The sequence below is a fragment of the Musca autumnalis genome, unplaced genomic scaffold, assembly GCF_047663935.1.
Source record: "Musca autumnalis isolate F117 unplaced genomic scaffold, ASM4766393v1 scaffold_2, whole genome shotgun sequence".
NCBI lineage: Eukaryota > Metazoa > Arthropoda > Insecta > Diptera > Muscidae > Musca > Musca autumnalis.
In genome coordinates this window covers 96,373,112-96,389,948 of record NW_027411755.1, presented here as the reverse complement: position 1 = coordinate 96,389,948, position 16,837 = coordinate 96,373,112, and the positions used below count along the sequence as shown (strand labels likewise).

The window sequence follows — 16,837 nt, the reverse complement described above, 5'->3', positions numbered from 1 at the left end:
GTCTTTTTCAGACGTTTTCTTTTCCTTTTTATACCCTCAGCCTTTAGGCTAAGGAGGGTATATACACTTTGATACGATAAAAATGTGCCTCATCGAAATAATGGTTTTAGACCCCAAGTATGTTTGGACGAAATGTGTTTCAGACAATTTGGAGTCGATCTAGCCATGTCCGTCCGTCTGTCTGTCTGTCTGTCTGTCTGTCTGTCTGTCTGTCTGTCTGTCTGTCTGTCCTGCTGGCTGGAGCGCACGATAACTCTCGAACGGATGAACCGATTGGGTTCAAATTTTGGCTTTCGTAATATTTTGCACGAACTTAGTTTAAGTTCAAAGATGAGCTACATCGGTCCACTCCTTCCGGTACCTCCCCCACAAAAGTTCGAAAATGTTCGGAAAGTTTGTGCGCACGATAACTCTTTAAGGGAGTGACCGATTTGGTCTATACTTTGTATAGCGTAAACTTTCTACCAGAGTAATATGAGGTTCCCATATGGTCTCAATTGGTCCACTCCTTCGGGTACCTCCCACACAAAATTTCGGAAAAGTTCAGTTTAGGGCCATCTCTCGAATCGCTTTGACATTTGTTTTAGCAACTTGTATTCACTGCCCTCCATACGACGGTACAAGTTTCATCAGGGGCAAGTCCATACTTCCTGAGAAAATAGCCCGAAATTTGCAAAAAAAAAACCCTATGACACCGTGTGAGGTGGTTGGAGCGCAAGATAACTCTCGAACGAATCTGCCGATTGGGTCCAACGTATGGCCTTAGTAATATTTTGCCCAAACATAGTTTAAGTTTTAAGATAAGCCATATCGGTCCACTCCTTCGGTACCTTCCCCACAAATGTTCGGAAAAATTGTTCGTACGGTAACTCTTGAAGGGAGTGGCCGAATTGGTCTATACTTTACACATCCTAATATATCTACCAGATATAGATCAGGTTCAAATATGGACTATATTGGTCCACTCCACCCGGTACCTCCCACACAAAATTTCGGATAAGTTCACTTTAAGACCTAATATCGAATCACTTTGATTTTTGTTGAAGCAACTTGTATTCGCTGCTTCAATTACGATGGTAAAATTTTTTAGGGGCAAGTCCATACTTCTTGAGCAAACAGCCCGAAGAGTGTAAAAAACCCCTATGGTACTATATGTTGTGGCTGGAGATCCACTTCCATAACTGTCAATGTCGATCCATCCTCCGCAAAACTTTTGATCTTTAATCATCATCAATTTTGTCGGTTCAAACGCCCAAAATTGTTAAAACCCCCTAAAAACATACGTATTTTGGGAAAAAATTGTATCAATATACACAGGCTGAGGGTATATCTCTGTCGGCAAAGCCGACTGATACTTTTTTACTTGTTTTGTTATAAAAACCAAATATATGAGGAAAATCGAAAGTTTCTTTTAGTGTTCACACACATACAAACATCATTGGATACAAAAAGCAAAATATGTTTTTGTGTGTGACAAAAACGAACGTATACGAAAATTTGAGTTACTGCTAAACCTAAATAACGACGGGACGTACACAAATATTTCACCGTGCCACCGTGGTGCAATGGTATGCACACCCGCCTTGCACACAGAAGGTCGTGGGTTCGATTCCCCGGCCAGGCAACATCAAACACTTTTCAACAGTGGCAAAATACCCCTCAGTAATGTTGGCGACATTTCCTGAGTATTTCAGCCATGTAAAACTTCTCTACAAAAGTGGTGTCTTAGACACGCCGTTCGGAAGTCTCCCTTGTCCCTTATGGGATGTTTGTGGAACAATTATTATTATTATTATTACCACAACAACGCTCTCTGAGCGTCCGTATTACCCAAATACGTTGAGTACAAAATCACATTTAAAACACCAAATCTGCGACCAAAACTTATTTAAATGTTTTCATTCGTAAAATAAATAATTTTCCTTTGCAATTAATTGGATTTCAGGTCTTGTTGGGCTTTTGTTTTCAAAATTCAAAACACACACATACATGCGTACAAAACGTTCTGTCATAGTTGAATTTGTACAACTTTCAAGAAGTATACATACGCTCGATGTATTTCGGTAGTTCTCATAAGAATACACGTGTTCTACTTATTTCACCACACACGCCCTGGGTATACGTTTTTTAGCATCTTCACTCATTCTTTTTACAAGAGCGTGACCCCCAAAAGATGCAATTCATTTTCAGATCCTAATGGTATATGCAAAGTGACAACCATATGTAAAAAACATATCGTGTAAAGTACCCATAAGCATGTCATCTTCACTAACTCGGTGGAATAGCATCTTCAACAACTCTTTGCCATGACATTTTTACCAACCCTTTGGCATGAAATTTTTACGATTTGTTCGGAAAATGGAAAATGCTGTATTGAAATATGATTTTCACCTTTTTTTTAATTCAAAGGAATTTATGAAATAACTTAACTTTTTTGATGATAATTAAATTATTAATTATCATCATAAAAGTTTACATCCATAATTGCACTTTGTTATTGTTGTAACAGTAGTTTAGACGGTTGCACCATCCCGAGCATATTGAGCCAAAACTACTCTCTGTCCTGACAGCTGACGCTCCTCAGCTTCGATATATGGGGGATATACTCCGAGGACTCATCAACTTCGATAGATGGGGGATATACTCCGAGGACTCCTCAGCTTCGATAGATGGGGATATACTCCGAGGACTTTATTCTCACTGTTTGTTTATGGCCTTAGCAACTGCATTCATGTAAATGCTACTTAAACCTGCTTGATAGGTTTGTTGATCTAGGGATTCTCTCTTGTAAAGTTGAACGTCTCTTTCTAGATAATGAAGATCCCCCTGACATGCTTAGATCAGACAATCAGGAGTTCAGCCTTTTACAAATGACATCAGGGAAGGAACCTGACGCCGTATGGGGGCGGAATGCAAGAGAAGTAGATATCACTCCACCTGGGGGACTCCCTGTTTCACTCTACGGGCCTTGGACTTCTTGTTTCTGAATTCCACGTACAACTGGCGTTCACACATATAATTGATTATCCAACGTTTGGATGGACAGTGCCAAGGCCTTTTTTATAAGTCAAACGACACCATCACTGTTCTGTCACACGCTTGCTCGGGTTGAGTCCTCGACTAATATGTGTGGATATGGCGTGCAGCGCTGTGTTGTTACGGAATCCATGCTGATGATCGGTAACTGGGTGGCATTTTCGGGCGCTGGGAAGGACTAAAGCCTCAATGGTCTTTGCTACGGCCGACAAAAGCGAAATGGGTCTGTACGATTCACCTATGCTGCCATCCTTACCAGGCTTCAGTAGCGGGGCTATTTTCCAAACTTCGGGAACGGCAGGTTGAGCACTTTAGTGAGATACCAGACTTCCAGCCAATCAGCTGTTGCAGTTTAAGCACCGCCGCTAATCGCAACAGAGTTTACTTCCTCCGCAACTGATTTTGATTCATCTTACAAAAGGTTTTTTACTTCCCATCGCCAGTGCAGATTTCGACATGGACTCCAACTGCAAATTACTATTTCGTGAATTTTAGTATGCAATTTTATTTTACAACATTGTGGAAATGTATGTATACTCTTTTGGGTTCTCTAGACCAGGCAAGGAAACTTTTATAATATCAAAGAGCGCAGTCCGACTCTATTTTTAGATCAATGATTGGGACTTCCTAGCATAATACATCTTATGCTAGATTTACATTTGCGAAATCCACTCGATTTCAACAGTCAACTCCATTGTTTAAACGTCAAATGAAATCCAATGGATTTCAGATGAGATTTCATTTGACGTATATTCAAAGGAATTGACAGTTGAAATCCACTCGATTTCGTAAATGTAAATGTACTATTATGGGTGCCGTGGTGCAAAGGTATGCACACCCGCCTTGCACACATAAGGTCGTGGCTCCGATTCCCCGGCCAGGCAACATCAAAACACTTTTCAACAGTGGCAAAATACCCCTCAGTAATGTTGGCGACATTTCCTGAGTATTTCAGCCATGTAAAACTTCTCTACAAAAGTGGTGTCTTAGAGACGCCGTTCGGATTCGGCGATAAACTGTAGGTCCCATATCATTGAGCTAATATGAATCGGGGTGCACTCATTGATATGAGAGAAGTCTCCCTTGTCTTTATGGGATGTTTGTGGAACAATTATTATAAATGTACTATTATATAGCTTCAAACATATTTAGATAAATAAAAGGAAATATACATATATATAAATAAAAACACAAAATGCATCTCTGTTGGATAGATGGAATGGGTTCAAATGCCGATGAAAAGATCGGATTTTTCACGACTTCATTTGAACCCATGCAAAAGATCCAGGGAAATCATGGCATCTCATGGAACCACTTCCATAAAATTTTGCTGGGTTGTAATAACCAAAGAGAGAGAGAGAGATTTATGACCTACATGAACATGGTGCTGACACGGTGCATCGTTTATTTAAATTTAATAATAATTTTACATTGTGACGTCATTCAAATTTGTAAACAAGACGAAAAATAAAACAATTCGCCTCGGCATATGAACTTCGCCGCAAATTTATTTAACCAATCAGAACGCTGAATAACTGAATCATATGGTTTTTGTTTTGACTTTGAGTATTTGTTTTGATTTTTCATGGTGAATTCCCAGTCTATTTTGACATTTTACATTCGATCAGCTGGGCTGACGCATCTACCTTGTTAATTGTGCCATGGCGAGTGATAAATCAATTAGTGAACATCCCTGATTGAGGATTAGGGTGGTTTTAACGTTGGATTTCTTTAGGCGCCACAGCCCTAAAGTTTTTAGTTGTGTTAGTTTTTTACATATTCCGATTGTGCTCAAACTTTGGCAATCTTAAAAACTAACAAAACTAAACACATTAAAGGGTTACCGACCTATTCGATTTTTCCTTTGAGATAAAACCAACTTACTGAGGATGCAAGAACAGCTTATGCATCAGTGAGCGAGAATAAATACGGGAGAGTAGAAGGTGTTCGAGTTGAGTTGTAATTCAGACCCCGAGTTGTATGTATCAGAGAATGGATTCGATCAAAAATAATTTCATCACACTCGTTCACTATCTCGATTTTTGTTTATAGTGTTGTTTAGTTTTATCTGCATAGAATGATTGTTTCATCAAATCTGATGGTTCTATACGAGCTCGAATCGTACACAAGAGTGAGCGTTTGTGTTTTTTTGTTCCGTAACAAGGGATGATTGTTCATATGGGTCGTTGGTAATCGATTTTGCTCTGGCTCAATGATTGTTCACTTGTTCGCTCAACTCAGTGTTTTTTTCGTAAATAACTGTTCGTTTGTGTGTTTTTCTTTGTTAGAATGGTGGGTGGAAGTTTGGAAGGTCGTAGTTCCGAGGGTGGAAGTTCGGAGTTCGAACTACCCCCTCTGAACCACCCCATTCCAACTACCACCCTCCGAAACATCCACTTTCAAACTACCACCATCCGAACCACCCACTTCCGAACTACAACCCTCTTCTACCCTCCGAACCAACTCCAATCCTGATTAAAATCGAGCAACTCGGAGCTCAGTTTTAAATCTTCCAAGTCGAAAAACTCTGTAATTCATATAAATATCCACTGTAACACTTTTTATAACACACACCCAAACTGTGATTTCAATCAAAATAGATATTCTGAGTATGAATCCAATCAAATCAGTCACTTCACAACGAACACTTAAAAATAATATTAGATGTGTCTTTTTACGTGATAATTTGTAATAATTATTACGAAATGTTACTAAATGCTGTCATTTAACTCAAAAGTTCAGTAAAAGAGAGCGAAATGAAAGAACAATTTTGACAGTTGTTTGGTCAGAACTTGCTAAATGTTGCTAGAACATTTAGCAAGGTCGATCAGCTGATTTTGATCAGACCTGTTATCAGATGTTTAATGTTTATGTGATATTTGTGGAAGACTACTGCAAATAATGCGATTCAGCTATATTTATAAATTATTTTATCAATCTTTTAACTATTTGTTATTTATTTTACTTGAAATTGGAGATGTTTGTTACTGCTTTAGATTTAGTTTTCTTTCATACATTGGTATCAATCTTTTTATTTTGGTAATCGACTGTTATCTTGCTAACTTTTACTAAATGCTGTCTTTTTACGTTACTCTTTGAAAACAAGTTACTGAGTAAATCTTACTGAAAAAGTAAAAAGACACAACTAATGTTGAAACGTAAACATAAGTTCGTAAACAAAGCAATTAGGCGAGCTACTCGAACGTGAACAACCAACTTCATTCAATTCAAACTCAAAAAATGAGTTAAAGAATCGCACTACTGGTATGTACAGTCAACCAAGAAAGTCTACATACACCCTATAAATCTCGAGTTTTAAGGGTAAGGAAGCATTTTTATGAAAATCCAAGTACATAGATCTATTTCATATCCCTAATAAACAATAATACATACAACAAAGATATATTCCATAATACGAATAACGGTAAATTCTATAAAAATTAAAAAATTAATAGGGAAAAAGTGTACATACACCCAATGAAATATTAAGATTACCGTAAAATTTATGGAATAAGCAATACAAATTTTAAATTTTATTGCTTTATCGAATGTATCTGGTTGTCTATGATATATTTTAGACAAAATAGGAACATATTTGAGGTTTAATTGACGTTATTTAAGGTCAGACTTCGCGTCGTTAATGCGGACCCTTGCAGATTTCTTTGAGTTTTTCAGTCTGGTAGTTTATGAAACCCCAGGAAATACAGTGAGACTAATTATTTTGAGATCCTAGAGCACTTTGAAGTTGTTCTTATGGATAATATGTGCTCCTGAGCTTCGTTAAATATGCAAATTCCTGAGTTTTTCATAAATTTTATAGTTTTCACAGCATTCTAAGGGTCAAATTGAAAGCAAGAACCTTGGAATTACCTTGTAATACATTTTTGGACCTTAACTCAATCAGAAATGTACAACATTGTTCTACAAATCCGCTCCTAAAGTTTCCAAAGCATCAAAATAAAAGCACCACCAAAGAATGCATGAAATTTGTATGAAATTTACACTGTTAACTAGTATACCCTCGTATTATGATCGTTAGGGTCACTTAAAGCGCTATAAATGTCGGATAATTTTACATTGCTGATTCAAGGGATGCTCGAGGATTGTACCAGACCTTATTACAAGGTAATTCGAAGACTTCTGCATGAAATTTGCCCCTTGGAATATTGTGAAAACTATAAAATTTATGAAAACCTTAGGAGTTCACATATTTAGCGAAGCTCAGGAGCATATATTATCCATAAGAACAACTTCAAAGCGCTCTAGGATCTCAAAATAATTAGTCCCACTGTATTTCCTGGGGTTTCATAAACTACCAGACTGAAAAACTCAAAGAAATCTGCAAGGGTCCGTCTTAACGAGCTATACGCGAAGTCTGACATTAAATAACGGCAATTAATCCACAAATATGTTCCTATTTTGTCTAAAATATATCATAGACAACCAGATACATTCGATAAAGCAATAAAATGTAAAATTTGTATTGCTTATTCCATAAATTTTACGGTAATCTTAATATTTCATTGGGTGTATGTACACTTTTTCCCTATTAATTTTTTTAATTTTTATATAATTTACCGTTATTCGTATGATGGAATATATTTTTGTTTTATGTAATATTGTTTATTAGGGATATGAGATAGAAGTATGTACTTGGATTTTCATAAAAATGCTTCCTTACCCTTAAAACCCGAGATTTATGGGGTGTATGTAGACTTTTTTGGTTGACTGTATGTATTTGATATTTATTTTTTATAAACCTTACCTACCAACTGTTTCGTATATTATTGTAATGATATTTTAATGAAGTAAAAGGTGTCTACTGCATGGTTCAATTCAATAAATAAATTGTCTTACTAAAAATTGTCTATAACTTAAAGCTTTCTTTATAAAATTATATAAACCAAACCATGAAATATCTTCACCGCCATTTAATTGGGATGCTATTTCTACACGGTTCAATTCGCTTTTCTGGATATATTTCGTTCTTAATCTTTTAAGTGCTGGACACCGTTAGAGACAATGTTCTGTTATCTCTTCTTCACAAAGGTTGCATTAGGAACAAATTCGTTGGTTTACAGTTCTATATTAGCCCAGTCAAAATAGACATTGAAATAGCAAAAATTCGCACAAAGCTGAATTTTGGTGGATAGCTAGGGTTTGCCATTAGAAGCAACGTCCGAAGTCCCCATCGATCCCTTGTGTGCGAAAAAAAATTATTCGGAGTCAAAGGTCAAATTTTAAGGTTTTTTTAGGGTTTCGGATTTATTTTTTGAAAACGGTTGATCTAATCGTGGCTAAAGTAAATATTGTAGAGTAAATATTGTAGACAGAAAAATTATCTACAGGTTACGTCTTAATATATAATATAATAATTTTCCTAGAAGGAACCATTCTTGAGATATAGATGTTCTAAAAACACATGATTTTTATGCACATATAAGGGAAATATGCACATATTCAGACGAACCGGCTAAAATAACCGAAGTAACCAGGTCTGTCCCCCAAAAAATATATGTTTCCTTGAAGAGCAAAATTATACCTATCTATTAAAACAAATTCCAACAAAATTGGAGCGTGTTTAGTAGAGTTATTCCATTTTAGAATTATTTTATGCAAAAATAGCCCATTTAACCCACATGTGTAATCGAACGGGAACGACCTGGGAACGGGAACGACCCCAACGAAAACTCTCCGTTTTTTTTGAAGTTTGTCAGAAGGTAGGGTTTGTTGGGCTGATTACGGAAAAATATATTTTTCTTGGGCGTCGGATCCGTTTCGACGGTTATTCGACCTGAAAGGCCAGATTTAATTGAAAATTGGATATCGGTTGAAAGCTTATGGAAATACCTAACACATAGTGTGGTTACTGTCACCGGTTCGCCTTATAATGTACTTAGGCGGGTAATTTTTAATTTGGCCTTTAAAACTGAATAATGCCACATTACCTTTGACGCCGAAAAACTTTTTTTGCACACATGGGATCGATGGGGACTTTTTGGATGTTGCTTCTAATGGTAAACCCTAGCTCTCCACCAAAATCCAGCATTGTGGGAATTTTTGCTATTTCCCCCTTATACGCATGACTATTTTGACTGGGCTATATATAGCATCACCAAATTGAATGAAACATTTTCCAAATTAAATGAAATCTTTTCACAAATCAAATGAAACCTTTTCCAAATTGAATGAAGCTTTTACATTTATTGAAAGAAATATAAAAATTATATTAGTTTTTAAGGGATTTTCATTTTATTTTTGATGCAAAGTAATAACATAAAACTGCAATTCATTGATTTTTTATTTATTTTTTACCCTAAAATGTAATAATTCATATTAGCTCAATGATATGGGACCTACTGTTTATCGCCGAGTCCGAACGGCGTGTCTAAGACACCACTTGTAGAGAAGTTCTACAAGGCTGAAATACTCAGAAAATGTCGCCAACATTACTGAGGGGTTGAAAAGTGTTTGATGTTGACTGGCCGGGGAATCGAACCCACGACCTTCAGCGTGCATACAATTGCACCACGGTGGCACCCAGACTGAAATGATCTGAAAGAGAAAATTTTGTTTTAACAAATTGCTGTGTGTCTTATCCAATGAAGTGGTTCACTATTTGCTGTCTATAGAATTCTCAGTTCATGTCCATTACATAATTCGAGCAGTCCCAATGATTGAGCTGTTCCATACTATGCTCAATAACGTCAACAATAATATGATCAATTGCTAGATCTGTTGCGTGTTGGGGTGGGCGACGAAGGAAAATGAATGGCGGCGCTTTCCATCTGCAAAAAGGAATACAATCGTCAAGCGAATTAAATTAATTTTTTTAGTTTTTAGGAGAAACTTACTTTAAAACTATGCCTTTTATGTGGGAAGAGACGCAGAGTTCTCCACCACGAAATTTAAAATAAAATAAAATAAGGCTAGTTGGATGCCTCCGCTCGAAGTGCGATCCAAGAAATAAAATTATCAAAGGAAATGAAAGGAGTTGCCAGCTCAAAGGCGACTAGGGACTGTGTTCAATGAACATAAGAGTTACCCATTTAATCAACACTGAAATCTCAGCCATTTAGTGGCACTTTACCAGCCATTGAAAATGTATGCCAAAATATTGGAAAATTTTAGAAAATGGGGAAAATCAAAAGGAATTGAAGGGGGTATAAAAGGAAAGGGCGGCAAATGCGTGAGGAGATTTGCTGTATAACCGTTGAAAAGATATAGACTCTTTTGCATCTCGTGGCAAAGAAAATTAAAACACATGAAAACCAAAGTATTGTGAGTTATTTTTATTAACAATCTATTTAGCCTGTGAAAGCAAACTTATAAAATTTCCCTAAAGAATTGTTGATTCTACGGAAGTCCGGCTGCTTCAGATTTGGGCAGTTAGTTAAGCCTAGATTTTTGTGTGTTGTATTGCCTTGCCACATTACGATTGCACCAGCGCTTCTTTTGGCCGTTAAACTGCAGTCTGGTTATTTCTCCCCCTGCTGTTGTTATCACCACCGGCATTCCTTCGTGGTGGGTTTATTGTGGGAGATCACCGAGATATATTGTACGGGTTTTTAACGTCAGCTTTAAACTTTTTACTTAAATGTTTTTGTTTTTATCATCATTAACTAGAGAAAAGTAATGTTTTATGAGAGTTAGAGCCGCATTGGCCATCAAACACCAGTTTTAAGAGAGCTCCCTTAAATAGACATCAGAAATAGTATTCATTACCATATTTGAAAGTGAATTAGACATCTCTAGATTATGAAAGACTTTGTCGTGCGATATTATTGACGCCGTACTAAAGTATAATACTGTTGTTAGGAATTCTTTAGTTTTTTTTCATTGATTCGAATTAAACAACAAAGATATATAGTCTTAAGCCATTTTTATAATAATAAATGTTTTTAATGTGTTGATTTTGTAAAAGAAAATTTAATATGTTTTGATCCGTGTGGTAGTGTGGAGGGACCTCCTTAAAAAGGTGATGAGGTGAGTGTGTGTGTCGTGTGGGGTTTCCAACGAAATGGTGTTGATGGACAATTTGGAAACCATAGAAGGGCGGGCGAATGCAGGAGGGCAACAGCAATCCCCCATTTTCAAGAGCAGGTCATGTAAATGTATTAAGTGTTTGTGTTTGTTTGTTAGCTTAACAAATTTATGTTCGCCCAGATGGGCTAGAGTGGATGGTTGAGAACCTGACCTTGGGACCGCAAGCTAGTCCGGATGCTCCATTCTAGCGCCGCCATATCAGGAGCCGTAACAGATCTCGTAGTTCATATCTGTCTCAACATATTATTATTAAAAATGCCTTTTATATTACGTTAAACATTTATATATCATCAATGTTTTGATAGAATTTTTGACCTAACAAAAAAGGCATTATCAAAAATAAAATTTTTTGCCAGATGTGTACTAAGCGACCTGACAATCTATCATAATATCGTTGACGCGACTGAGCATAGTATGGAACATCTCAATCATTGCGACGGCTCGAATTATGTAATGGACATGGACTAAGAATTCTACAGACGGCAAATCGTGAACCACTTCATTGGATAAGACACTTAGCCCCTGTCATTACCACCACGTTGTTAAAACAAAATATTCTTTTTCAGATCATTTCGGTCTAACCTCCATTGATGGCCAGGCATTATTAAATTTTTATGATAAAAACTAAAAAAATCAATTAATTAAATTTTTATGTTGTTACTTAACATAAAACTAATATGATTTTTACATTTCTTTCAATAAATGTAAAGGTTTCATACAATTTGGAAAAGGTTTCATTTTATTTGAAAAAGGTTCAATTTAATTTGGAAAAGGTTTCATTCAATTTGGAGAACGTTTCATTTAATTTGAAAATGCTATACATAAAATAATTGTTCCACAAACATTCGAGGCGGGACAAGAGAGACTTCTCTCTTATCAATGAGTACATTCCGATTCATATTAAGCTCAATGATATGGGACCTACATTTTATCGTCGGGTCCGAACGGCGTGTCCTAAGACACCACTTGTAGAGAAGTTTTACATAGCTTAAATACTCAGAAAATATCGCCAACATTACTGAGGTGTACTTTGCCACCTTTGAAAATGTGATGTTGCCTAGCCGGGGAATGGAACCCATGATCCCACCACCACGGTGGCACCATATACATATAGCACCATAATGTAAGAGATCTCCTCTTGCACTCATAATCATGGTGAACAGGCGGGTAAATGCGGTGGCAGGTTTGCGCTGCTGAGTAGTGGAACCTGTTTTAAGACAGCTTTTTGCAGAAGAGAATGTGGACTGTAATTAAAAGAGTATTAAGAAAACAGTGGTCCGTTGACACAAATGACGCAGAAGGTTTATCTTTGTTTAGATAATTTCTCAGCAGTGAGTAATTATTTATTTTTAATTGTCGAAACGCATAGCAATGAGGGAATAAGAGAGCCGTGTTTATTTCAGATATTTATAATTTATTGATGTGGGGTTTTGTTCTTACAGTTTGGATGTTCAAGCCAGAAGGAGTTTATTTTTGGCTTACACCCAGCAAGAAATTTCAGCAAGTACAAATTCATGATTCCATTCGGTAGATTACAGTTACTTAAGTAATTGGTAAATACAAATAATTTCAAATATTCAAAGGTCGATAAAACGGTTTAACTACATAAGTATAAACTAGTTTACACATGCCGCCGGGTCCAACGATGGTCAATTTGATTTAGCACATAGAACCGATGCTATTGCACGAATTGCCTCGGACAGGATTTGTGGATCTAAAGATGTTTCAGTCGCTTGATTGTTATTTTGGCTGACGTTTCGATTATTAGTTTGCTGATTTTTTTGCCTGGAAGTTGGTGATCGTGCCCCCCCTGATTTCTGAATAGACTTTGTATAGTAGGGTGTGATGAGCTCTGCCACATCTTCGGCACATGTTGTGAGAACGGCAGTCTCGGAACCCGTGGCTTCTGGCTAAACAGTTCACACAATAAGATTCCTTTAAAACCAATAGATTCCTCGGTCGTGGTGTCATATCTAGAAACTTCGGGCACGATTTAAGGGGCGTGAAACCTGTTGCATAGTTTGCATTTATGGATGTCAACTTTTTGACGCTGGGGTTGAGATCTGAAAATGCATGAAATGAATTAGTAGAGAATAGAAATGTAAAATGAGTGCAATATGTAGAGGTATTTTGTGATACAGATGTTACTTAGTGGAAATTTTCATCGGTGCTGGAATTAGAGAACGGTAGATGACATATTTTAACTATTGGCCGATTGATTGATCCAGGCGCGACTTTTACATCGGCGACTCGCAAGTTACCATCTGAACCCACGTATGTTTTGACAATTCTTCCAAGATTCCATTCATGGGGAGGGAGCATGTCGTCAATAACAATAACTAAATCACCTACGCTTAAGTTGTCTGATTTAGTTTTCCATTTGTACCGCTTCTGAAGATATTTAAGATAGTCTTCTTTCCATAACAACAAAGTTTTGGTGGAGGGCTTTTAGTTTTGACCATCTGTTAACGAGAGATATGTTTTGTGAGGGAACTTCAGGGAATTCCATTATAGGAGAACCTCTTAGGAAATGCCCGGGTGTCAAAGCAGTCATATCTGTTTGATCCTCGGATATGGCAGAGATGGGGCGAGAATTTAAGATGCCTTCAATGCGAGCGAGTAATGTGGAGAATTCTTCAAATGTTAATTTATGGGCACCACATATATTCATAAAATGAATTTTAATGCTCTTGATGGCCGCTTCCCGTAGGCCACCCATATGAGCTGCATGAGGGGGAATAAATTCCCACTCAAAACCATGAGTTGCATATTTCTGAGAGACTTGAGTGGACGCTTTTTTAAAAATGTGGAAAATTCTTTGAGCATTGTTCTGCTAGCTCCCAAGAAATTACGTCCATTATCCGACATTACCCGGCAGGGGAGTCCCCGACTACCAATAAAACGAGTAAAGTCTGAGGACGGTTCGAGGTGTATTGCCTTTATAGAAAAGAAGACAAATACACGTACGAATCGTTTAATTATTGGGCTGTTGCGAAGTGAGGAGCTTTTTAACTCTATTGGACCAGCAAAATCGACACCAGTAATTGAAAAGAGGGGTGACAAGGAACATCTCTCAGTCAGGGACGTAGCCAGGATTTCATTTCGGGGGGGGCCCACCCGACGAAAATTTTGAAAGTTCATGTTAGCGAAAAATTTTTATTTAGCAATGATGTAAATCTTATTTTAGACTTATATTACTGATTAAATAATTTTCATTACTATTTATAATTAAAATGACGTAAGACTTCTTGGCCAATTTCCCCTTGTTTTCAGAACTTTTTTGATAATATATCAGAGTTAATAAATGTTCAAAACAATGGATATATTAATAATCGCATATATTTTTGGGTGTACCATTTATCAAATAACTCACAACCACAGTGAATGTTATGTAATTCCGTGATATCACTTCGGTAAGACCAAGGAAAGAGTATACAATCGGAAACCCTTAGAAATTTCTTAACAAAAAACTCCAAAACACTTTCCTTTTTTTGTTATTTTATCACGCTGCGGTGTCAGAATATGGTACATTTTTCAATTTCGGAAATTCAGGTGTCCAATCGTTGTTATTGCCATAAAGAAGCCAATTGTAGTTATCTGCCTAAAGATATTTTGGTGCCCAATCGTATATCTTATCACAAAGAATTTCTGAAGGCTAATAGTGGTTTTCTTGATAGAGAACTAATGCTAAGCAATAGTGAGTCTATACATCATGAAATTCTAGAGGGTATTTAAATATCAAATTCTGTCGCCAATCGTGCATAAATAGACTAATTTTCCAATCCAATAGTCGAACTTCACTTATAGAAATTCTGGTTTCCTATAGTGGATCTTCTCGTAAATTGATCAGGAACAAGGAAAACTCTGGCAACCAAGCTTGAATTCGTTTAAAATGAAATTCTGGCGTCCAATCCAATGTATACATAGGCATACATTACTTTAGTAAAAATCCATAAACACATTTTTTCCCAATCTACATTTTTTATACTCTCAGCCTTTAGTCAAAATGTGCCTCATCGAAATAATTATTTTAGGGCCAAAGTGTGTTTCAGAAAACTTGGAGTCGACTTAGCTATGTTCGTCCGTCTGGATGGCTGCCTAGAGAGCACGATAATTCTCGAAGAGATCAACCGATTCGGCCCAAAATTTGGCCTTCGTAACATTTTGTCCAAATTTAGGTCAACTTCGAAGATGGACCATATCGGTCCACTCTTTCGGAAAACTTGGAGTCGACTTAGCTATGTTCGTCCGTCTGGATGGCTGCCTAGAGAGCACGATAATTCTCGAAGAAATCAACCGATTCGGCCCAAAATTTGGCCTTCGTAACATTTTGTCCAAATTTAGGTCAACTTCGAAGATGGACCATATCGGTCCACTCTTTCGGTAACCTTCCACTGAGTATTTCCAAAATTTTCGGAGAAGTGTAGTTTAAGGCCTATCTTGATAATTAGTAAATATATCTGTATAAGCTTAAGACATTATAATAATTTAGTTAAAAGTAAAAATATGAAATAAAAAAATTAATAAATAAAACAAGTAAGCAAAGGCTATAGTCGGAAAGGGCAGACCATACGATACCCTACACCACTACCCTGCGAGTTAGCTTTCAGCAAATCAAAGTTTCTTTTGGACAAATAAACTTATTGTAAGAAATAACTTTTTGGAGTCTGCAACCTTATCACATTAAGTTTAAATAACAATATAACAATTGTTCCACAAACATTTGATTACATTACAAGCAAAACACTGGATACATTAGGCTGTAAATCTGTTATCTGATCACATAAATCAACATAATTGGCAGTAATTGAAAGGGCAAGAGTTGTCCTTCCAAATATCATTTATGTGGGCGGAATGTGTGGTCCAGGAATAAGGATATTACCGGTATATTAAAAATTTTCACAATTTTCACACAAAAGTTGTGGTCCATTTAACCCTCTAAACATCATCCGATCACCATCTTAAATTGCAAGCTTCTTCTTTGTCATATAATCTTATATTATTTAAAATTTCGAGGCGATCGGACTATAATTGCGACATACAGAGCCGCTACAAAATCGGATAAAAATTTTGTTTTTGGTCCATTTAACCCGCTAAATATTTCTCGATCATCACCAATAAGAATAGGGATATATTCTGGCCTGAACCCGACCTCCATACAAAATTTCGTGACGATCGGTCCATAATTGCGGCCTGGAGCGTGTTTACAATTTATAATGGACAGACGGACGGACGGACACACATCTCAAAATCGCTTTATCTCGTCGAGATATGAAGATTGGTATACCACATTGGAGGTCTCCGACGAATATTTAGCGGTGTTACATGAATTTTTCCCAAAACAAACTTATAATACCCTTTCCACATTGTGGTGTAGGGTATAAATACCTCCCTGGAAACGCTTTCCTTTTTTGCAACAAGTGTTCTCGGGATCCCTATTACTACAGTACAAGTTTTTTCAGGGGCAAGTCCATACTTCCAGAGAAAATGGCCCAAAACCTGTAAAGAACACCTACTGCTATCATGTGTAGTAGCTGATGTGCACGACAAATTTCGAACCGGATACTGCGTTGGTCCAAACTTGGTTTATCACAATATTTCTGCGAGCCTTATATAAAGCTCGATTATGGTGCTTTTTGGTCTACTCCTTCTGGTATTTTCCCCAAAATTTCAAGAATTTTACCTAAAGTGGTATGCGCGATTTTCTTGAACGGAGCAACAGATTTGGTCCAAAGTTTGGATTTAGTAATATTTT

At 36.9% G+C, this 16,837-nt stretch overlaps 1 protein-coding gene and 2 long non-coding RNA genes across 7 annotated transcripts in view; 1 reads left to right on the top strand and 2 right to left on the bottom strand.

Moving 5' to 3' along the window:
- LOC141394323 (uncharacterized) overlaps positions 1-16,837 on the bottom strand; it is a 204,093-nt gene that overhangs the window by 11,681 nt on the left and 175,575 nt on the right. The gene's annotated exons all lie outside the window — the stretch shown is intronic.
- b (glutamate decarboxylase-like protein black) overlaps positions 1-16,837 on the top strand; it is a 111,788-nt gene that overhangs the window by 3,866 nt on the left and 91,085 nt on the right. Inside the window, exon 1 of one of the 5 annotated variants that reach the window (XR_012410340.1) lies at positions 9,809-16,837. This exon is cut by the window's right edge and continues 20,720 nt beyond it. The exons of the other annotated variants lie outside the window; for them this stretch is intronic. The gene's annotated coding sequence lies outside the window, so the exon portion shown is untranslated. Of the gene's footprint in view, positions 1-9,808 lie in introns of those variants that run through there. 5 annotated transcript variants of the gene reach the window in all.
- On the bottom strand, positions 9,261-9,988 carry LOC141394324 (uncharacterized). The gene is made up of 2 exons (XR_012410354.1): positions 9,891-9,988; positions 9,261-9,824 (listed from the first exon to the last, which is right to left on the bottom strand). It is a non-coding gene; the product is annotated as an uncharacterized lncRNA (long non-coding RNA).